Here is a 23,554-nt window from a genome sequence, read left to right as displayed (position 1 = left end):
GTTAGGTTTCCATGCTTCCACTGCAGGGAGCACAGGCTGGATCCCTGGTCAAGGAACTAAGATCCTGAGTGCCATGTGGTGTGGCCCAAAAACAAAAAATTTAGCAAGTGATCTAGTACTTAAGGAAACAAAGACTTCATACTGAAAGAGAAGAATACTGTGTCAAGATGGCCAAATTCTAGAAGAATCAAATTTAAGTGGATTCAAAAGGATGTCTAAGAAAAATCTAACCACAATGAAGGAAGATGAGCATGGCTTCTGCATATTCATGACAAATAGCCTCTGGGCAAAATAATAATTACAGACATGGCTTTGCTTAAATTATAAGAAAAAAACGGGTCATGTGTAATATCAAAGGCTCCTTGTTGAGATGAAAGTTTAAATTTTTTTAAAAAGTTTTCAAATGTTTGTGTTCTTTGTGTTAAGAGGAAGGGAGACTTCTATTCAAAGGAGAAATAAAAATAGCAGAAATAAAAGCTACTGAGAAAATAAGCATAGGGCAAAAAAGATGAAAGGTAGTAAGAGGGAAATATACACACACCATGTACAATACAATGTGTAATACAATGTCAAGAGGAATCACCAGAACAATGTATTTGGGCCTTATCTCTTAAGTTCAGCAGTTTTATTCCTTGTATTTCCCACCCCCCATGAAATACTTACACTTTCTACATGACTTAACAGAAATCTATAAGCTGGGCTATGGAGAGTATAATGTTAGCATCTATTAAATTCACAAAGATCACAGGCTTTAATTTCTACTGAAAGTTATGCTACACATTTCCCACACATATACTACAAGGCAAATAAAAACCACTCTGAAACTGAACCTGCCTTCAAGAAGCTTAAATTTTAGCAAAAGAACGTAAGATCTGTACAAGTAAACGCAAAAAAAAGTTTGCATAAAGTGTATTAGAGTTTAGAGTAGAAACAGTGCAGCTAGGTAGACAGAGAGATGGTTTGCTATGGAAACAAAGGATTGCTGCTATACAGTACTACAAAATACAATGATGCCCTTTAAGAAATATACTTCTTTCCTGAAATAGAAATTTCCCATACTCTTAGGCTGAAGAGATTGGCAGGTTCTTTTCCTAGTTTCTCTTCCTCCTTTAGCCACGTTTGAGAGCTGTCACTGGGCTACCATTCCTTAAAATGGATCTATGGTAGCTTACAAAAATCAGATAACCAAAGTTCATGAAATTTTATTTTTTAAAAAAGGGTAAGTAATTCTAAGTAAGACATTCTCCAATACATAATTTTTAGCTGTTATGTTTTCAGGTTTAAAGCAAGCCAAACAACTCTGGAGGGAAATGTGCGCTCAGTTGTGTCTGACTCTATAACCCCACGGATTGGAACCCACCAGGCTCCTCAGCCCACGGGATTTTACAGGCAACAACACTGGAGTGGGTTGCCATTCCTTTCTCCAGGAGATCTTCTCAATTCAGGGATCGAACCCACATCTCTTGTGTCTCCCGCATTGACAGGCGGGTTCTCTACCATTAGTGCCAGGTGGGAAGCCCAATGTGTGGTTATCGGAGGGGATGTGACTTACTTTAAAATAGTCTCTTCAGGGAATTCCCTGGCAGCCCAGTGGTTAGGTCTCTGTGTTTCCTGTGCAGGGGGCACAAGTTTGATCCCCTGGTTGAGGAACTAAGATCCTACAAGGCACATGGTACAGCCAGAATTAAAAAAATAATAAAAACACCTTCTTCAAAGTAAATATGTACTGTCCGGAAGTAAGTAGAGCAAAAAATTTGACAACTTACTATGATATACTGAACACTGAAAGCCTCATTATCTAAGTGGTAAAAAGTAACATGAATGATTTCTTAAATTTAACAAAGATAGTCCAAAAATTAAGTTAAAAACCAAGCATGTTCATTACCACCCAGCACTCTATAAATTACATTATCCTTTGGAGTTTTTCTGTGTGTGGGTATTTTTTTCTTCTCAAGTTTATGCTTTTACTTAAAGCTTCCATGTCAGACACCAAAGCAAACACTGGCAAGACCTAAGTAAACATTATTTTTTTAAATGGGAAAATCATTATAACTTAGCTCTTCCCTAGAAGCATTATTCCGCTACTAAGTTCACAAATAATAAAGAAAAAAACTCAAAAGAAAAATTAAGAGTCATATGTTATGGAAAATAATTTTTTTGAGGTAGGTTTTAGAAAAAGGAAGTGTATCAGAAAGACACGTAAGAAATCTAAGCCCCACTCCAACTCCACAAAAATTTTTATACAGCAGGTTTACAAAGTCAAATAGTCAGAGATGACCCAGATGCAGAAGTGAGAGAAAGCAAAGGGAAATATGGAAAAACAATGATACCATCTTGAGACCAAGAAAATATAGTCAAAACAGAAATAAGATTTACATTTTCTAAAAAGCTGTAAAAACTAGAAACTTTTCTAAAAAGTGAAAATTCAGGTTAACCACCTAAAAATATTTAGAAGGCTACTGATAAAATTGCAACAGCACTTTATTTTACAAATTTTGATGCTTTGCTATTTTATGGCAACAACACATTGTTCATTATTAACTAAAAATGTATAAATCCATGTACACAAATTAATAATGTATTACCTAATAGTATATTACTCTTGCTTGTTGCTGTTGCTAAGTCGCATTAGTCGTGTCCGACTCTGTGTGACCCCATAGACGGCAGCCCACCAGGCTCCCCCATCCCTGGGATTATCCAGGCAAGAACACTGGAGTGGGTTGCCAATTCCTTCCCCAACGCATGAAAGTGAAAAGTGAAAGTGAAGTCGCTCAGTTGTGTCTGACTCTTAGCGACTCCATGGACTATAGCCTACCAGGCTCCTCCATCCATGGGATTCTCAATAAGTCATAAAATTTTTCGTACTTTGGTTTGTTACAGCTTGATTCACAGCATGTTAAAAATAAATCACTGCCCTAGTGTGATAATGTTATTATGGTTATTTAAGAAAATATTAGTATTTTTAAGAGGGGCCTACTGATAGATGCAGGTAACAATGTCTGGGATTTGCCCTAAAATATTTCAGAAAGAAGAGAAACAGATGTGGGAGAAAATATTGATAATTAACAAAATTTCAATTTGGGTAATGCGCATTCATTAAACCTTTAGTTTTGTGTACACTTGAACATCTTAATTAAATTATTTTTTATTTAATATCCAATACTTATCATTTTTTTAAATCAGAAGCCTATATATATATTTAACTACACTATACTTCTGTGGAAAGGGGACCCTTACTGTCAACTAAATCAACTGGTCAAATGTCCAATTTAAATCTGCAAACTTGGAATACACCTTTGAACTGCAGAGAAAAAAATAAGACTGGCAAGATTCTCAAGTCACAGAACATTCCTGAGACATCAAGTCCACAATGAAAATCAAAACCAATGATCTAGATAAATTGTTAAAAAAAAAAAAATCTGGGGAAAATTTTAGAGATAGGACACATTGAAAGATTGCTATTGTTGTAGTTTAGTCACTAAGTTGTACCTGAATCTTTGATCCCATGGACTGTAGCCCAGCAGGCTCCTCTGTCCATGGGATTTCCCAGCCAAGAATACTGGAGTGGGTTGCCATTTCCTTCTCCAGGGTATCTTCCCGACCCAAGGATTGAACCCACATTTTCTGCTTGGCAGAAATATAGTACTGAAAGATGCCAGTACTTAATTACAATCTCCAGTTCTCCTGTCCTCAGTATGGAGGTACATGAAACCATGCTTCACATGCCACAGAAGGAAACAGAAAAAAGAACCCCGTCATTTCAAAGGCATACTACCTAATCACAGCAGGCTGGAAAAAAACACATGAATTACAACCTTACAGATGACAATAATACCTGAAAACTTCAGAGTTACAGGCAATGTATAATTTCCCCAGAGATGATAAAGAAACATGAGTGGTCATCTGCAAAATCTTAATGGAAACATCTATTTAAAACACATTCTACCTCCTCTTCTGTGATGCATGCTACTTCACCAAGCCATCCACAGTGCAGGGCAATGTACATCATGAAGCAACTTCTCAATAAGAAGCTGATATGGATTTATGGAATATCTATGCAGTATATTTATATTCGTATTTCCAGCATTCTTCTCTTCTCAGAAAATCCTTGACAACCTACTTCCTGTTGGTTTTAAATGTAGCAGAGCAGTTTTTACCCTAACACCTGACATATAGGTACAATGCCAATCAATGAAAATAAAATTAAGTTATGTGTTTCATAACACATAACAGATATTCTAATCAAGGCATATTCATTCGCAGTAAGCAGTGACATTTTAAAGGAAATATTTTCTCTGTACTCTAAAAGTGACATATAGTATATTACAACTGCAAAGTGATGTGCAGAAATTAATAAATACTGAGCAGTGGTACCCATTCAGGAGATGAAGATTATGGACAAGTGAAAAACAAATGGATCACAGAAATGAGGAGAAGATCTTAGGTATCAATGTACAGTCAGTCATCTCTTAAAAAGAAAAGAAGAACAGTCAACACATCCTGAGGTCATGGAGCTACAGATGGAAAGATCTAGATGTGCAACCCGGTCATGGCTCTTCCTCCTTCCCTCTCGGCACTGGCTAATTACGAGCTTGTGTCTCTGGAGACCAGTTTTTCCCCATCATAATTTTATGACTTCAATAATCTCAAGGAAAATTTCTTAAAGCAAGCTCTTTAAAATTAAAACAAATGCCTGTAAACCCAGATGAAAGAGGGGAAGATAACAACTGGCTTGCTCTTACAAATCACTGCTCCATGGCCCTGGTCTCAGAGCCTCCTCACCCCATGCTGCTTTCCCAGAACATGAATGACCAACGCCTGCCATTCCCTTTACTCCTCCACCACGTCCACTGGGCAAAGCGGACGTCAAGCATTAACAACAACCTTGATTTCATGAAAATTATAAGTTGGAAGTGAGCAGCACAGACTCAGGCTTTTTAAAGCAATATATGTAACAAAGGAATAAGTAACAGGTTCAAGATCATTGTCAAGACTTTACACTGAAAAAGGCAGAACTACAGATACATACACTGGATAGGATGCTAAATTAAAGTGCAATCCACCATGTAGAGAACTCTGCATTCCAAAACAAATGAATGTGCCTTCGTTCAGTTGAGCCCAGTCTCCATTACCCATTTGGAAGACTTATGAGAGGTAATAGCTCTGTTGGAAATTTAATAAAGGCCTGGATAAAGTATGGGGAAGAAAAGGATTAAAAAGTAATCTAAAGTGATATAGAAAATAGCATTGTTTTCTCGACTGAAATTCTGCTTAAAAACCATAGTATATAAAAGGGTATTGAGTAGGCAAATGTCCTATTTGATAGGATCAAGTAGCTAGCTGCCTTCATTTATTACCTTTATACACAATTAGAATGAAAAAACTCGGATAAAAAATTTCAACAGAAACTGGACTGTTGCTTTAAAAAAAAGTCCATACTGAAAAGAAGCAAAAGAAACTTTAAAATGGTGGTGGGGGTGGGTGGGGGGGAGCTGCTTTTAGAGAAACATCCTACCATAAGAAAATAACCCCAATATGACTGAACAGTAGAAAACCCTGGAAAGTCAAGAGACGTGAGGTGAAAGTGAACTGTACACTAGGTGTGCAATGCGATACAACCACAGGGAGGCTGCCGCTATTTAAAGCACCGTCCAAGGAGCAGGTGACAGAGCTGCGAGAGGAAGCTTTCTTGCCATGCTAGTGAGCTTGCTAGCTTGAGACCAACAGAAATGGTTAGCGCATAGGAAGAAATGGGTTGTTGGGTACAATGAAGAAACATGGGAATGCTAAGTAAGTGATATGGAAGCTAGCTTAATAATAATTTAAACAGAGGTTTGACATTTAAATATATACAAACAGTAAATAGAAGAAAGGCTGTATTGCTATGAGTCATTGCTAGGAAATTTTAAAAAATCAAGGTTCTCACAAGGATTACTTACTGAATAATCAAACAATGTGGAAAAAAATCAAGTTATTTAGCAAAACAAGAAAAAATAAACCCAGACATACACAACAGTGGGTGTATATATAGTAAGAAAACCTGGCACTGAAAAGGTGACAAATCTATTAGGTTTCCCTCTCCTGTGTTTACACCATGGGGACAGGGAGGATTGACAGGCTCAGGTGCCACTAAGTGAGACAGTGTTCCGGGCCCAAAATCACAGGGCAGAGCGCAGTTCTGAGAACACCTTATAGTACGACCAAATGATCTCTGGCGGTGAAGCACTGAGTTTTAGGCTTTTAAAAAATTGTCTTTTAAAATGTGACTGGGGCATAAAGCAGCATCCCCATTCCTCTCTCTAATCCCACTTGCCCAGATATTACTACTGTTTATACTAAGGCTTATATATACACACATTAACATCATCATGCACACCCAGACACACAGGTGTAAACTCTTCTGCAAACACCTTTCTTTGGGTTATACACAGAAAACGTCTTTATTAGTACATACAGACCTAAGCTCCCTTAAAAAAATGCCTGTGAAATATCTCTGTACTATAAATTAAATAAATAAGCATCCATTAGTGAACAGTAGGTCGTTGCTGGTATTTTGCTATTGCAATGTTACAATGAACATCTCAGTACATGAATCTTGCTGTACTTTTGACAGTGCCTAAATGTCCTTCAAAAAAGGTTGTGTACAATCACTTTATAACACTGTCATATGAGCCAACCTGTTTTCCTGATACTCTCACCAGAATTGGCACTCAAGCTTTTAAAGTGAAACAAAGTTAATCTTTAAAAACTACCCCAATTGCCATCTGCGCTTCAAACTGGCCAGTGCTCTTTCTCACCAACTCAAGTGTGGCCCTGGCTGGGTCACCCAGAAGAAAAGGATCCACTATGTTGGGCAAAAAAAACTGAAAACAAGGCAAGTTTAGTCTAACATGGCATCACTCAGTTAAATGACCGGAGTAGTATCTTACTTATTTCTCTAAATACTTAAATCATTTATACTTTTACTTATCCCCTCAAGTAGAATGTTAACTTCTTATTTCTTGGGTGCTTCTGATATTTTAAATAGCTCTCCTTAGACCGAACTACTTTTGCTGTTACAGCATACAAAGTAATGAATTCTCACAAAAGAATTACAGAACTGAATCCCTCAACAACAGATAGTCAACATTTAAAGAACTATGTTAGTCTCCAAATTACTAAATGACACAGTTTACCCGACTACAGAAAACAAAAGAAAGATCTTGTAATAATGGGCATATAAATATTACTCACTGCTAAGCCAAGTATCAATAGCCTCAGATATGCAGGTGACACCACCCTTATGGCAGAAAGTGAAGAAGAACTAAAAAGCCTCTTGATGAAAGTGAAAGAGGAGAGTGAAAAAGTTGGCTTAAAGCTCAACATTCAGAAAACGAAGATATGGCATCTGATCCCATCACTTCATGGCACATAGATGGGGAAACAGTGGAAACAGTGGCTGACTTTATTTTTTGGGGCTCCAAAATCACTACAGATGGTGACTGCAGCCATGAAATTAAAAGAAGCTTAGTCTTTGGAAGGAAAGTTATGACCAACCTAGGTAGCATATTAAAAAGCAGAGACATTACTTTGCCAACCAAGGTCCATCTAGTCAAGGCTATGGTTTTTCCAGTAGTCATGTATGGATGTGAGAGTTGGACTATAAAGAATGCTGATAGCCGAAGAATTGATGCTTTTGAACTGTGGTGTTGGAGAAGACTCTTGAGAGTCCCTTGGACTGCAAGGAGATCCAACCAGTCCATCCTAAAGGAGATGAGTCCTGGGTTCATTGGAAGGACTGATGTTGAAGCTGAAACTCCAATACTTTGGCCACCTGATGCGAAGAGCTGACTCATCTGAAAAGACCCTGATGCTGGGAAAGATTGAGGGCAGGAGGAGAAGGGGACGACAGAGGATGAGATGGTTGGATGGCATCACCTACTCAACAGACATGGGTTTGGGTGAACTCCAGGAGTTGGTTAATGACAGGGATGCATGGTGTGCTGAGGTTCATGGGGCCACAAAGAGTCGGACACGACTGAGGGACTGAACTGAACTGAAGTCACAAAGTACTATAAGATTTTTTCAGGATTTTTTTTTTCCAAAGAAATAATCACCACCCTAAAAAAACTAAGCAAACAAAGAAATAAATGTATCTATCATTATTTGTCCTTCAACTGCAACAGACTGTCTCCTGATGCTTAAACCCATCAAGATGAGTATCTGAGTATCTGCATTTGAATGTTTTCCCTCAAAAACTTACCTTCCCCACTCTTCAGGCTTGATCAGGTGGCATGTGTTCCCCAAGTATACGCTGGCTAGACAGCCAAGGAAGGTGACTCACGAATCCCAGCTGACAGAAAGGAAGCCGCCCAGGGACCAATACCTGACTACTCTGCTGAGTGTAATGAAGAATTTTTCTATTAAAACCACTACAATCACTTTAACAGCAAAAGACAATATCCAGCATCGGCATTATTCAGACAGTAAAATCCAGGGCTGCATAGGCAGGGGCTGGAGACTGACAGGGTGGCAGAAAATTCGTACCAATCCCTGCCACTCAGTTTCACCACATCACTGGGTTGCAGAGTTCCGGTTCCCCAAAGGAACAGGGCTCTTTTCCAGGAATAGAGATCTCACAATAATACTGTCTGGAGTTCTAGTGGTTAGAGAGGGGGTTCATTAGTGTGAATCTCAAGATGCCACACGGGTCTTGGGCAGGCCACTTAACCTCCCCGTGCCTTCGTTTCCCTCAATGCACAAAGGAGGCAACAGTAAATATTGTAGGATTAAGGTTAAGGCTCAGTATTTGCTATTATCATGAATACTTCCAAGACAGTAACCTCAGATTTAACAAGGTACATCCATTCATCTAATCTACCTTAGTTACTAACCAACAAAGCTGAAATTACAGCTCTTCAATCTTGAGAAGAGTTAAGCACATAATGACTTTTTACCTTTAATATGCCCAGGTCCTTAATCATATTGATGTTAGCAACTGCTAATGAGGGGATAATTAACCTATAATTTGTTCCAAAGATAGCATTCAGCCCAATTTCTATGCTGGTGCAGCCCCTCCCCAATTTAAGAAATTGCTACTTCCCCTTTAGTCACAAATATTAACAGCTAGCCCTTTCAACACTTACAATGCCCTGAGCACCATTCTAAGCCTTTTGTACTTACAACCCTCACAACAGCCCAGGGAGACGAGTTGTTATTACAAAGACAGGCTAAGTAACCCTCTCAGGCTCCTGCAACCAGCAAGTTGTAGAGCTGGGGCTGAAACCCAGGCAGCCTAATTCAAGTCAGTGCTCTTAGCCACTCAGCATATAGACCAGAGCTTTTGGAGAAGGGTGGAGTATGCTCAGTCTTGTCTTGATTTAGGAAGATTAACTCCACTGAGGCTGCAGAGCTGTCTGGGAGCCAGTGATGGGAAGGCCAGCTGGGATCTGATCAGCAAGAACAGGGAGGAGCTTGACTGGGAGCAGAAGGACAGAAAGGAAGCCACGTTTCAAAGAGATTTCTAAGAGCTGAATGAACTTTATGACAAATTATATGTGAGGGGAGAGAGGACTTGGTGCTGAAATAGTAGGTGGACCAGCAGAAAATAATGATGGTCAGTAAGACTAAGAGAAAAATTCTCAATGATACAGAAGGCTAAACTGGCTGTATTATAGGTTCCTAGGGAGATAAATTTAGGCATAAAAAGGCACTTCCTATGAGTGTCTGGCCAACTGTAAGCTATGTTTCACACATTAAGACTGAAATTCTCAGTTCTCTTCCAATCATTATTTGTGAAAACTATCTTTCCAGAAAAGAATACACAAAAAGAACATCTAGAATCACAAGTTCTAACAAATAATGCTGAATCCAGTTGCAAACAAATCTTAACCTGTGTGAATCACCATATCAACAGCTGTCTTATTTTACTCATCCAAACCCGTAATATAACTGACACATTCATGCCCTACTCTGCCTCCCTTTCAAGCTATGCTGGTCCTTCATTTCCCTGCAATACCAGTTCTGGCCCTTCTCAGCGCCTCTGCAATGGCTACTTCTGGCTAGCCTTAACCTCCCTGTTTCTACAGATACTTTGCTTCTTCTTATCCTTTATGTTGTGTCTTAAATGCCACTGACTCACTGATCTTTCTCATCACTTGGAGTGTATACCCCAACAGACCCCCAACTATTCTTTACTTCAGCCTAAGGTCTGTTTCCTTCTAGGTCTTACTATAGTACTATTTTGTCTAATCTCATTCTCCCTAACCTCCAGAAAATTTAAGTTCCAAGATGGCAGGGAACCTAATATCTGACTTATTCTTTGTCTGGAGTATGGTGGGTGCTCAACAAACACTGGTTAAAGTAAATAAAGTGAGCGCCAGGCACCATGGCTACAAAGTGGGATCTGCTCTCAGACAGCTCAAGTTCTTGTGGGGAAATAGGCAACCAACTACCAAGTAGTGAAATAAGTGAATGTTACGGTAAGGGTTACCCAGAAGTGCTACAGAGGAGCACAGAGGATGCTCTAGATTCAGGAGGGTGGGGAACGGAGAAGGTGTTTTCAGGAGGTAATGATGCTAGCTAAACCCAAGGGGAGATGAGCCTTTTGCTCTTGGCAGCTACAGTGAAGTTTTCTCTAAACATAAGAAATAAGAAGGCCCTCAAAGTTCCACTCAAGATCAACTCATAATGGCTAATAAGAGAGAGGCACAAGCCATCTAAAACAGAAAGCCTGGTTTGCTGCGTAACAAGATTCAAGCAGAGCCAGAAAGAAACTTATATATGTAAAGAATATATATATATTTTTTACATATATTATGTACTTATATACTATATATATATATTATGTACTTATATACTTATATACTTTACATATATATATGTACTTATATATGTAAAGAAACGAGGTATTCAGTGACTTCCCTGGGGGTCCAGTGGCTAAAACTCCCCATTCCCAATGCAGGGGGCCCAGTTCAACCACCGGTCTAGGAACTAGATCTCACATGCTACAACTAAGACCCAGCAAGGCCAAATAAATAAGTAAATATTTTTTTAAAAAAGAAAGAAAGAAACAAGGTATTCAGCAACAAGGGTCTGCCCTGCAAGCACTGAAGAACAATGGAAAAGAGAAAGGCTGGTAGGGGCCACTGAAGTAAGTGGGCAGGAGAGGAGGACCTTTTGCTCACGGATGAGTTTTCTGGTCACAAAGGATCTCCCTGTTTGTTACAAGACGGACGGTAGCATCATTTGATCATGACAAGCCATTAAATACTTGATTCATCGCATCGCTTTTGTTCTGATTCCTTCTCGGATAACATTCTAATTATGGTATAGGCTTCTAGCTATGTCTAGGAGAGAATACACTGAAAATTATATACTAGCTTTCCAATTTCAGACTCACGAGTTTGGTTAGTTTGAGGCCAGGGAAATGGATCTGCTCTTAGTTCACCCCCCAATTAAAGACTCTCCCAACAAAGCATGAGGTTAGCCTATCTTCAAACAGAGTTAAGGAAAAGGATTTAAGGAAAATGTTTGAGGTGGATCTGACTGATTGGGAAGGTGAGGGAAAAGGGACATGCTAAGGATGAGTCCAAGGTTTTAGCTTCAGTTATCTGGGGATGGTTGATACCATTCAGCAAGAAAGCAACAGCATGAGAGTGGGCAGAAGACTTATAGACGATGTACCATTTAGGACGTGTTGAATCTGTAGTCTCTGAAGGGTAGGTAACTGGAGATGTCCATAGGCATTTGGCTATCCGAGACTGGAACGCGAGAGACACGGAATTTTTTAAATTTGGAGACATTTGTATTTGAGCAATCATAGATGAAAGCACCCAAGAAAGGCATGCCAACTACCAAAAGATGAGGAACCTGAATACATCCATTATTTAAAGGATGGAAGAAAAGAAATCTGCAAGGTAGGCTGTGAAACAGAGAAAGGCACCTATAATTGTCCTAAATATTTGTTAGGTTATCTTCAATGTCAGATTTCAACAAGCACATCTGCAATTTTTTTTTTTAAACAGATAAAGTAAAACAAATTGCTTATAGTAAAGTCACTAAAAAAGACACAAAAGTTCTTTCAGAATACCATAATATGGCTTCCTGGAACAGGAAGGAAATCAATGAGATACACCCTACTGACTTCTTACTAGGACTTGAAAAAGTGAAATAAGGCTGGTTGAAAGGAACAAAGGCTTTTCTTTTGGGACCTACTTTAAATGTTTAAGTCTTGCCAAGAGTTCAAAGTCCATGATGCTAACCACCTTTGGATGAATGTGTGAGGCAGAGATAAAAGCGCCAATGTGCATCTTAATGACTAACACTGGTTTTGAGAAACTTGACTGTCCATTTATACATTTTTTTTTCACTCTGTGACAAATCAAACTTTCATCCCCTAAGAGATCTATAATACAGCACAGTACTATTCACCCCAACAGTGTCACTGAGCTGGTGACTGATTTTGAAGAGCCACTGAAAAGTTTACTGTCAACAAGAACAATTTATTGTCTTTTTTTTTTTTTTTTAAAAGCAAAGCCATGTGCTGAAAATTGAGCTATACAACATTTTCTACCCTATTGCAGTTAACAAGTTTACTAGACAAGACCAAATTACTCCATAAAAAACCTGAGATTTCAATATAGATCGCAAAGTTAAAAGGCCGAACAGCAGTACACTCAGTCAGATGACGGCATAATTACTCAAGACCTGATTGTATAAGAAGAAAATGGGGTCTAAGCCAGATTTACAGAAAGGCAAGACAGTCAAGAAAAAAGGCAAAGTGAAGTTACAGCACTGCTACGAGCACAGTACAGATATAAGCAACGGGACGGATGCAGGAACCGTGCCAGGAATCAGCTGAACAGGTTTTGTTTGGTTCTGGTTTTTTTGAATAAGAGATTCCTGTAGTTGAGCCGTAATAAACAAGGCCAGAGAAGCCAACAAGTGGCAAGACAGCTGAGCATAAGGCCATGTCCTTTATCCTATGGACAGTATATGGCCAGTGGTGGTTTTATGCACAGATGGGTGGTGGATGCAAAGCAAGATTTTTGGAAAAACCAATCTGGCAATTGCGTGGAGAAGAGGTAGACGGTAACAAGACTGCGGTGTGTTATACATTACGGCAACCCACTCCAGTACTCTTGCCTGAAAAATTCCATGGACTGAGGAGCCTGGTAGGCTACAGTCCACAGCGTCGCAAAGAGTCGGACGTGACTGAGCGAATTCACTAGCTCACTAGCTATACATTTGTCAAAACTCACCAAATCTACACTTGAAATTGCCAAATTTTATTGTATGTATTAATACATTATACATCCCCGATGCTAATTTTTGGAAAGCAAAGGACAATCGCCAAGTCAGGAATGAGACAAGCATTAAAAGTACAGGCTGTAAAACCAAACGTTTAGTGACTGAGGTGAATTCAACAGTGTGCTGAAGCCTGCTGATCACATGCATCTCTTCTCAAGTTCAGTGACCTCCCATCTGTAGTCTAAAATCAGGCATGATGGAGTATTTATACCTCAAAAATCAGTAACTGCTACAAATAAGGGCTTTATCCCCCCATGGGTGGTTGTTCAGCATTCACCAGCACACCACTGTGTCAATTCTACACAAGGTCTCCTATGAATATGGCACTAAATGAAGAGTCCCTTGACACTTTTGTCTAATTCAAAATAATGACATTGTTCTGAAGCACCATTTCTTAATCTTACCATCGACAGATGGTTACCAAAAAAGTATTAAGATTTTAAAAGCCTAACATTTATTTAGTTTCAAGAACTAAAGCATGCCTATGAGTAAGACAGAAACCTTTGTCTGCATCTCTCAATCAAGGTTTTATAGCTATTATGTGGTTGCCCTGGGACTAACACCAATTGATGATGATAATACACAAAAAATTCCAGCATTCACTCCAATATAGTAGAGGCTAATTGCATGGGCCTATTATTGGAATATGCTTTCCAAGTTCAAACTAGTTGCATTTCAATAGAGTTCAGAGGGTTTTCTGGGGAAACCCTACTGTGAAAAGATGAACTTTGTCTTAACAACTTTAGTTTCAAAAACTATTCACTTATAGATGCCTATTTCACATCTCTGAAGCAAAATGGCTCATTTGTTATGTAGATTACTAAGCAGTCACTTAGGAATAAAGAGATTTTTTCTTTAGAGGCTCCAGCTAACTATCTGCATAGGCTTACATTCAAAACGAGCAAAGTGTACTCTAAATATGACAGCAAATAATTGTTTGAACCTTTCTGATTTAACTGCAGAAAGTACAAACATGCACCTCCTTCCTATTTTCCAACCCACCTTCCAGGGGCCAACCTGGAGTTCCTCCCAAGAAAGGCTGCCTTTCTATAGAGCCCCTAGTGAATGTGCAAGTGAAAGTCGCTCAGTCATGTCCGACTCTTTGCGACCCCATGGACTATACAGTTCATGGAATTCTCCAGGCCGGAATACTGGAGTGGGTAGCCTGTGCCTTCTCCAGGGGACCTTCCCAACCCAGGAATCACACCCAGGTCTCCTGCGTTGCAGGCGGATTCTTTACCAGCTGAGCCACAAGGGAAGCCCAAGAATACTGGAGCGGGTAGCCTATCCCTTCTCCAGGGGATCTTCCTGACCCAGGAATTGAACTGGGGTCTCGTGCATTGCAGGCAGATTCTTTACCAACCGAGCTATGAGGGAAGCCCCATAGAGCCCCTAGGTCACCTGCAAAGCTAAGCAATCAGGGTCCACAAAGAGCTGGGGTACAACAAAGGGCAAAGGTTGATGTTCGCCAAGCAGGCAAGCCCTTAGTGAACAGACAAGTTTTGTTTCAAAAGTTCTTTAGTTCATTACTTAAAACTCAGAATGTTAATTTCTCACAAATAAAAGCCAATTAAACTCATCTTTATTTTCTTGGGCTCCAAAATCATTGCAGATGGTGACTGCAGCCATGAAATTGAAAAGATGCTTGCTCCTTGAAAGAAAAGCTATGACCCATCTAGACAGCATATTAAAAAGCAGCGACATTACTTTGCCAACAAAGGTCTGTTTAGTCAAAGCTATGGTTTTTCTAGCAGTCATATACAGATGTGAGAGCTGGACTATAAAGAAAGCTGAGCACTGAAGAATTGATGCTTTTTTTGTTTTTATCTTTATTTTTTTAATTTATTTTTTACTTTACAATATTGTATTGGTTTTGCCATACATTGACTTGAATCCGCCATGGATGTACATGTGTTCCCCATCCTGAACTCCACTCCCACCTCCCTCCCCATCCCATCCCTCTGGGTCATCCCAGTGCACCAGCCCCAAGCACCTATATCATGCATCAAACCTGGACTGGCAATTCTTTTCACATATGATATTTTACATGTTTCAATGCCATTCTCCCATATCATCCCACCCTCGCCCTCTCCCACAGAGTCCAAAAGACTGTTCACTACATCTGTGTCTCTTTTGCTGTCTCGCACACAAGGTTATCGTTACCTTCTTTCTAAATTCCATATATATGCATTAGTATATTGTATTGGTGTTCTTCTTTCTGGATTACTTCACTCTGTATAATAGGCTCCAGTTTCATCCACCTCATTAGAACTGATTCAAATGTGTTCTTTTTAATGGCTGAGTAATATTCCGTTGTGTGTATGTACCACAGCTTTCTTATCCATTCATCTGGTGATGGACATCTAGGTTGCTTCCATGTCCTGGCTATTATAAACAGTGCTATGATGAACACTGGGGTACACGTGTCTCTTTCAATTCTGGTTTCCTCAGTTTGTATGCCCAGCAATGGGATTGCTGGGTCATATGGCAGTTCTATTTCCAGTTTTTTAAGGAATCTCCACACTGTTCTCCATAGTGGCTTACTAGTTTGCATTCCCACCAACAGTGTAAGAGGGTTCCCTTTTCTCCACACAAGAATTGATGCTTTTGAACTGTGGTGTTAGAGAAGACTCTTGAGAGTCTCATGGACTGCAAGGAGATCCAACCAGTCCATCTTAAAGGAAACCAGTCCTGAATATTCATTGAAAGGAACTGATGCTGAAGCTGAAACTCTAATACTCTGGCCACCTGATGCAAAGAACTGACTCACTGGAAAAGACCCTGATGCTGGGAAAGATTGAAGGTGGGAGGAGAAGGAGACAACAGAGGATGAGATGGATGGATGGCATCACTGATTTGATGGACATGAGTGAGTAAGCTCCAGGAGACGATGACGGACAGGGAAGCCTGGCATGCTGCAGTCCATGGGGTCACAAAGAGTCAGACAAAACTGAGCGACTGAACTGAACTGAAACTCTGAAGTATACTATTTTACTTTGAATTGTTAATCCTCATCTATACCAACATTTCTATTGGAAAGTACACACACATCCATACTAAGATGCTAACATCATTATTTGAACCTCACTGTATCTAGAGCCCCTCTGTCAGAAAAAGAGAAGTAGGATATAGAACCATCATCATGAAGAACTCTGAAATGGAAGGAGCAGGGAGAAAACATCAGGTGGGAGAAATAACAATTACCAGGATATTAACATCCCCTGCCCCTACTGATAACTGAGTGGGGACAGTGGGGGCTAGGGATTCATCAGACGTGTGCACACACTCCTTGAAGCTCCACTGCTCTAGGGAGTGAGCTGCCAGGCCATGAAGAGTACACAAGGGGATGGTTCTAAGCCCCAGGCCTGTTCACTGAGCATTCTTTGTACCACAGACCCTAGCCGAAACTTTCCTTTTGACACTTTCCTTAGGCTTTTAATTCCCTTGGAAGAGTAGAAATAAGAACTCCCCAAAAAGGAAAGAAAAACGTACATGTGTCCCTACCTCTTTATTAATGAACATTTACCATTCTTCAAAATGTCCAAGCCCAGGTGTACCAGCTACAGTTCTAGCAGCGGGGGACAAAGGTATAAAAGATTCAGGATCTGTTCTCCAAGGAGCAGCTTAAAGAGATGGGAGTTGGATATACAAGCACAAACTGATTATAAACTGAAGGGAACACAAAGGATGCTATTAAAATAATGCAGAAGGCAGGAAAGCATCTAAGGCAAATACAGAGATGCGGCGTTTGAAGAAGAACCAAGACTTGAGGAGTGGAAATTGACAGCAAAGGACTTCTTAGTAAAGATATAAGAATTCATAGACTGGATCATTTTTGAGAGAATATTAAGGAAAAAAATCCTGGGGGGGGGGAAGATTAGTCATTACAATAAAAATTCAAAGAAAAAAAAAAGAATAAACCAAAGTTAGCCAAAAGAAGAGAAAGGAACTACATAGATAAGTTAGGAACTGTCCTCTCCAAAGGCTGGTGTACTGCAAAGCGGGTGCAGCACTGCATCTCAGACTCTCACAGCAGGAAGGCAATACCTCTCTACTGAAATGACCTTTACACCAAGGGCAGGCTTTAAACCACAGGGACTGAAGAACAACCGAAGGTTTTTAAGCAGAAAGTGGTATGATCAGACGTAATACTAAAAACAGGATCACTCTAGCAGCAAAATGAAAGGCAGACTGGAAGGAGACAGAGGCTAGACACAGGGAGCCCTGAAGTGAGGTGATTCGCAATAGTCCAGGGAGATGACGTGAGGCTGAATAAAGCAGTGGTGGTACGGATGGGGAGAAGCGGGGGAGTAAAGATTTCAAGGGGGGCAGAATAAACAGGACGAGGGAGGAGTTAAGGGAACATTCCGGTTTCCCACTTGGAAACAGATGACTGACCACACATAAAAAGACTACAGTCTGACTTTGAAGCATACAGTACTAAAATCAGTATCAGAAATGTTAAGGGGCTTGTTGGGATATTTATTCTTGGAGAGAAGTTGGAAGGCAGGCAGCTATACTAATCTAGAGTTTGGGAAACAATTCAGCTGAAGGTGTGTGTGTGCACGCGCATGGATTTCCCATTTAGGGTATTTTCCCAACCCAGGGACTGAACCCGTGTCTCCTGCACTGGTATATTCTTTACTGCTGAGCCACCAGAGAAGCCCAATGCGTTATATATATGAATCATTTTATGGAAGGGAAAGTTATGTGAAGAGAAGAATGAGGATCAAGCCCATGGGAAAACCAACATTTAAAAAATCTACATCAACCTACAAAGAGAGATGTAGGACCAAGACAGGGCTTTAAAATGAGACTGAACCAAGCATTTTTGTTTAGTCCAGGTGTCCACAAACCATGAACCATCATCTGTTACTACAAATATAATTTGACTCTACCATGCCAAGCCTAGCCACTTATAAATAGCTGATGGCGGCTTCTGTGCTGCAACAGCAGAGTTGAGCAGAGTTGCAAAAAAAGACTGTATGGTTGACAAAGCCTAAAATATTTACTATTTGGTTCTTTACAGAATATTTCTATTTGGCCTATCCCTGTTTTAGTTAACAGCCCTTCGGCAAGAGTCCATCCCTACTTCGTACCTCAGTTTCTCCATTTGAAAAAAGTACATTATGTTTTTAAATGCAGCAAAAACTTAAAAGGCTCATAAAAGTTGTTAATATCAAAGCCTTTCATCAACCAATGTATTTCCAGTTAAAATCAAGGTTTTAAAGTATATAAAAATTTACAACACATAATTTAAGAATGCAGTATTTAAATTACAAAGCAATTTACTGATTCCCATGACTACAAAATAAACGGAATCCCAAACTGTACCTTAAATCCAATTCAGGTTACAGCACAGTCTACTCCAGAAAGTATTCACCGCTACAAAAGCCTTTGGTAACAGAAGAGACGGTAACAGAAGCAGAATAAAACAGCATCATCTCCATCACCACTGCCATCATTTCCAGAACACCGTTCATGTTCAGACGTTACGCTGAGCACTCAATGCCTGTTCGTCTCTCATTCCAGCACTACAGCGATGGTACCCATCCATCTTCCAGATGAGGAAACTCAGCCTGAGGAAGGGTAAAAGCCTCATCTCAGTCTCCTAGTGGAGAGTAGGTGGAACCGGTCACTAGTGCGGCCAGTCAGAACCAGGTCTGACCTCAGAGGCTCTGGACTTATCCTAAAACCCATTCTTTTTAGTCTGTTACCCACACCAAGGGAGATAAAATCTGTAAAGGGACAAACGGAACCTGGAAACAACCAGGAACACATACCTATCTGCTTCTCTTACTCTCTTGAAACTCAAAGATCTTAGAACCCAGGTTGGTATCACAGGCATAAAAAGGTGAAATGTATCGATTGCCCTAAGGGGCTATGGCCTTGGAAAGACAACCAGGTACAACACTTGTTGCCAGAAGACAACGTACTCTGAGTTCCAAACTACCATCTCACAAATGAACTTTTTAATCAACTCTCTGTGTAAACTGAGGGCAGCCAACACAAGAAATAAAAAGATCTCAGTAAATCAGATATAATAATAATAATAATAATAATCAGATATTATAATGTACTCTAAGAAGTAATACAATACACTTAATGGAAAGAACATGGGTATTCCCTTTAAACTGACCCAGGTTTGAATTCTTGTTTCAACACCAGCCTCATGACAGTAAACTACTTATCTTTTCTGAGTAGACAACCTCCGGGAAATAAGACCATCCATCTCTCCACGTGGTCTGGGGTAATACCGGTACTACAGAATTGAGTGGCTCAGAGTCAGAGAGACTGGGTTTATCATCCAGCTCTGCAACTTAACTTGGCATAAGCTGTTTAGTCGCTAAGTCATGTCAGACTCTTTCGAGACCTCATGGACTACAGTCCACCAGGCTCCTCTGTTCGTGGGATTCTCCAGGCAAGAACACTGGAGTGGGTTGCCATTTCCTCTTCTCCAGGGGATCAAACCTGCATCTACTGCATTGCACGTAGATTCTTTACCACTGAGCCACCAGGGAAGCCTGCAGCCTAAACCTCAGGTCTCTCGGCAGTGACAGGAAAAATGACAGTAGGATTTCCTTCTGGGGTTATTTTGAGGACTATGATATCGAAAGCGCCACAGGCACAATGCCCGGCATGTAGTAAACACTCAAAAAAACCAAAACCCCACTTTTTATCACTTTAAGTTACCTAATGACAAGTCAGCTTCCAACCCTCCTAGAACAGATCTCTAAGGGAGGCAACATCTTTCCCTAAGGATATGACATTAACTTTTATAGCTTTAAAGGAGTCACAGAAAAAACACTGCCACCCCCCCTCCCCCAAGAACAACCACCAAAAAAAAAACCAAACGATGGCTTGGCTCCATTTTGTTAAATGTGAGAAGTTTTCTTCATCTCTTGCCTCAAACCTTAAAATAAATATTAAATAATACTACTGGTGCTTTCAGGAGGGCAACGCCCTTAACCTTTAAACAGAACAAGACTCTTCCCCCACATATGGTTTTCAGAGCACCAGGAAGAAACACTGGAAAGGCATCTGTTAGAAGCAGAACTTTAACTCTTTGTAAAACAGTCTGCGTGCACCTGTGGCCAGAGCAGAAGCACAGGCTGAGTGGGCCACGACCCCTGCCCAGAACTCCCCTCGCCCTAACACGCAGTACCCTTTAAGCCCCACCCCATCTCAAAAGCCATAAAAATACTGAGTTCCACAGATTTTTCTTTCAATCATTAGCTCAAGATACAGAAACAGATCAAAGAAACTGCAAAGATAAACTATAATTTTAAAAAATTCCTTGTCCTTTACCAGTCTTGTAAGTCCATCCAGCTAAAATATATCTTTCACACCAAGTTCAATTATTAATGGCAAGACAGAAGAAATCCATAAAACATTCTGACTCTCAGAAGGCTTTCTCAGATGCACTTTACATTTTCAAATGGCTTATAGCGCTGCACCTGTTCATTTTCCTTCAAATGACTTCTGCTTTTTCTTTTTTTTAAGGACTCTCATTCTTTGAACATAAAGTTTCAATGGGCACTATAACTGGCTTAACATAGAAATCCTCTGCCATTAAATATATCCAATTCCAAATAGATCTAAGAAAAATGGGAAAACAGTCTTCAGATACAGCACTGGTTTTATCTAACACAGAAATCAACGAGCTCAGCCTTTACAGCTCTCAACAGATTTGGTTTATATTTCTCAGCCATTTTCTACAGAATATGCACAGTGATTAAGTCCGTGGCTTTCCTTTCACTCTTCCAAAACCATTTATCTGTGCTCAAGTTCTAACAGAATTTTTTAAAAAGAGAAATCCTCCCCAAAAATCAACTCCAAGACCAGAGCCATCATCTCCAGCACTAAGCAAATAGTCTAGTTCAGATTATTAACCTGATTTTTGTTTTGAAAGCTAAAGGGAAGTAGCTTTTCTGTTTTAGATTTCATTCCTGGGGAAATGGAAATAGATGCAAGATTTCAAGGTTATACAGTACACACAGAGAACATCCTGTCCACTTGCCTAACATACTCCCAGCATGCTTACAGTTAATGGCCAAACCATCTGCAAAAGTCTCCTTTGCTCAGTCTCACATGTTGCCCACAAATTCAAGATTACACTGTTTCATTTTGTTTATTTTAGAACAGTCACCTTGTATCCAACTGATCCAGCCTACTTCTGCTGCCAAGGTGTTAACATGTATTATACTTGCTAAAGGCAGAAAGTAAATAGGACAGGCCCAGCTCCCATCCTGAGGACAGACCCTCACACCCCTCTCTTCCCTCGCTCAATGAACTGTGTGTATTTGTGTGCGCATGTGTGTGTGTTCACGCGTGTGTTACAGGCTGGGTGGGTGATAGGAGGATGAGGCTGAGAGAATCAACACTGTGGGGGGTTTTGAGACGAAAGACACAGGCAGGATAACTGGGCAACACAAACTTCTGTCTAGTTCTTTTAATCCCAAGTATGATTCCCTCAATTATAGCTCTCCCTGGATTAAGTCCTAAACTAATAAAAAGCATTTTTTAGAGATCTCATGGAGGGAAATGGGTATTTTTAGGGTATCAAGTAGCTAGGAAAAACAACAAAGACTTTGCACTGTAAAGTTTAGAAAAGTTATTTTAGGTATCTACTTGCATATGATTTTCCTAAATTAAAAATAACATCTATGCAATAGTCAGTGTTGACCCAGCATCTCAAAGAACATACCTCTACTTAAAACAAATGCCAAGTGTGACATTTATTATGAGTGCTAACTGTTCTGTGCTAGATGTTTAACATTTATTCTTTTAAGGCATGGAGAATTTCAAAACACATTTGGTATCTCCAACCTGGTCTCTAAAATTGTCCTATTTAAATTAGGTGCTGGCAGGCCTCAACTTTCACGCCTTAAAGCAAGACGAATGCTCCTATGAAATGCTACTATGAAAAAGAACTGGCAGCTGAGGGATGCCAAAAGCAGACAGGACCTCAGAAAGACCTCTCATATCATCTATACTACACACAGAGTTGACTGACAGAAAACACTCAAGCTTTCTTAAGGAAATTCTTTCAACTACACTCATATTTGCTATGAAGCAGTGAAAGAGATGAAGACTGAAAATATCACCATGAAAGATTGTCCAGAACCACAAATTCCTAAAGTTACCAATTCTATGCAAACCTATACCCATTTGACGATAGAAAGAAAATACCATGAAGACCGTTTGCTGTCCCACTTAAAACCAAGCAGCGTGGATGAGAGCAAATGCATCACATGCAAAGCTACAGATATTTCTGTTTTGGAAAGCAAATGACCAATTCCAGTTCAGAGGAAAAATATCACTTTCTATCATCCGTTTCAAAAGGCAGTAATAAATAAAGAGCCAAGCTAATGAGCCTGAAACCGAAATTAAAAACAAAAACTAGATTAACTTTTAAAATACAAAAAATTCATTTTTAGACTAAAAAAAAAAAAACACAATTCCTGTTTAATACCCTGCTTAAAACTTTCACTGACGACTGTGAATGCAGGCAGTGCTCAGCTCCTTCAGCCTGCCCACACGTCCACAGCTTCTCCTCTCCCTCGGCCGCCCAATTCTGGGACTCTCCACGATCATGAACACTCAGTCAATCCTTGGAATGATTGGTTTTACACCTCTGTGTCTTTGCCTAGCTCCCTCCTCTCCACCTGGAATGTCCTTCAACTTTTATGTGCTGTCTGAAAATGCCTGCTCATCTTTCAAGACCAAGGTCAGACTTCTTCAAGATCATGCCAACTGTTGTACTGCAACAACAGTACACTGTGGGCTGCATACTGCTCCTTCCTCTGCGCCTCTGCCAGTCATAGGCTGGCAAAGTTCACCCCTCTCTCCCAGAACAGAGAAGCCATGTCTTTTCTTTTGGTAGCATCTTTACTGCTTTGCAAAGGGTCTGACAGAAAAGGCACTCAAAATATTTGATTAGAAAACAGGCTGAGAAAACCCTGGGATACCATTTCACATCCAGTAGACTGGCAAATGTTAGAAAGCTAGACAAGTGCTGGTGTGGGTATGAATAAACAGGAAGTCTCACAGGCTGCTGAAATGTAAAGTTTGGTACAACCACTTTCAAGAACAATTTTTTCATGTCTATCAAAGCTGAAGATGTGCACCGTTAAGAGCAGCAATTCTGCTTCAAGTTATATACACTGAGCCATTATCTGTCAAATGTAGAGCCTGATTAGCATTTTTTGAGAGAGGTATCTCAAGGGTTTATGAGTAATCACTTTTTCAGGGTAAATATTAT

At 40.0% G+C, this 23,554-nt stretch overlaps 1 protein-coding gene across 6 annotated transcripts in view; it reads right to left on the bottom strand.

Moving 5' to 3' along the window:
- The window catches only part of UBE2H (ubiquitin conjugating enzyme E2 H), a 101,993-nt gene that overhangs the window by 51,169 nt on the left and 27,270 nt on the right, over positions 1-23,554 (bottom strand). The window contains exons 2-3 of one of the 6 annotated variants that reach the window (XM_086395679.1): positions 8,243-15,783; positions 1,553-1,658 (exon numbers count right to left, since the gene is read on the bottom strand). The exons of 2 other annotated variants lie outside the window; for them this stretch is intronic. The gene's annotated coding sequence lies outside the window, so the exon portion shown is untranslated. Of the gene's footprint in view, positions 1-1,552; positions 15,784-18,624; positions 18,884-23,554 lie in introns of those variants that run through there. 3 more of the 6 variants (XM_086395678.1, XM_086395677.1, XM_086395676.1) reach the window with 3 other exon arrangements.

This window comes from Bos grunniens, chromosome 4, assembly GCF_055505025.1.
Source record: "Bos grunniens cultivar Pamir isolate PY7600 chromosome 4, Bosgru_T2T1.0, whole genome shotgun sequence".
Classification (NCBI taxonomy): domain Eukaryota; kingdom Metazoa; phylum Chordata; class Mammalia; order Artiodactyla; family Bovidae; genus Bos; species Bos grunniens.
This window is presented reverse-complemented; position numbering and strand designations above follow the sequence as displayed.